This window comes from Aplysia californica, unplaced genomic scaffold (assembly GCF_000002075.1).
Source record: "Aplysia californica isolate F4 #8 unplaced genomic scaffold, AplCal3.0 scaffold01121, whole genome shotgun sequence".
Taxonomy (NCBI): domain Eukaryota; kingdom Metazoa; phylum Mollusca; class Gastropoda; order Aplysiida; family Aplysiidae; genus Aplysia; species Aplysia californica.
In genome coordinates this window covers 79,307-80,367 of record NW_004798391.1, presented here as the reverse complement: position 1 = coordinate 80,367, position 1,061 = coordinate 79,307, and the positions used below count along the sequence as shown (strand labels likewise).

At 39.4% G+C, this 1,061-nt stretch overlaps 1 protein-coding gene across 1 annotated transcript in view; it reads left to right on the top strand.

Moving 5' to 3' along the window:
• The window catches only part of LOC101861172, a gene marked incomplete at its 5' end in the record, with an annotated part of 142,597 nt that overhangs the window by 69,229 nt on the left and 72,307 nt on the right, over positions 1-1,061 (top strand).

The window sequence follows — 1,061 nt, the reverse complement described above, 5'->3', positions numbered from 1 at the left end:
TAATGACAGGTTTTACTTCATCTGTGATATTTTTCTCTCTGTCTCTGTCTCTGTCTCTGTCTCTCTGTCTCTGTCTCTCTCTCTCTATCTCTCTCTCTCTCTCTCTCTCTCTCTCTCTCTCTCTCTCTCTCTCTCGACTTATCTGACAAAACGCACACGTTCAAATCAATCCATTCCAACCAAATAAAACAAACAATTTTCTGCTAAAATTGATAAAACGGTTAATAATTCATCCTCACAAAATTAAACCCAGCCTTCATCCTCCCCTCAACAGTCAAGCGATGACTTCACAAGAGAATGGAAAACTTGAAATAAACGACAAGATTTTTAAAACTCTTTTATTACTTTTTTTTTCTTTTCCTGACTGTCGACTTACGTTATTTCTTGTTCTGCGTATCCTTTAAGACTTCAATTTGAACAGTCAGCGCTTCAATTTTGGCGGGGATGAACCATTAAAGAGAAAACAATTTCGATTTTAGGAGAATCGAACAGTAATTGAGGAGCAACAAATGGTGAAACTTCAGAAATAAAGCTGGATATGACAGATGGCAAACGCTGTATGTAGTAGAAATAGAATATTTATGACTTTTGCAGCAAAAACATCGCTGTAGGTTTGGATGTAAACTGGTGAAGGAAAGAAGGAGCAAAATTTCTATCTTCCTCATCCCTCCTCCTTCTTTTTTGTTTGTTACTCTCTTGTAACACCTCTAATCTTTCGGCACTTATATGACCTTATTGCGTTGCAAATGCCGTAAAACTCTTACTAAAACTAAACTAAAACTGGTAAATAAAAAAGGATAAAAAAAAGAAAAAAGAAAAAAAAAACGTCCGAAATTCGAGCACCAAGAATTGCAAATGTATTGGATCTTCTTGAGGGAAATCAAAGAGCTTTTGCTCATGTGGAGTTGTACGGCGGGACGGAGGAAGAAGGAAAGCCTTTAAGTCTACGGACCAGACTCGGCGGGCATCGATCTGAGGTTAGACTCCGGTGTCTCTGTCTTCTGACGACATGACGTGCCACACAGCATCAGAGGTGTGGGGGGTGGGGGGTGAGAGGGGGA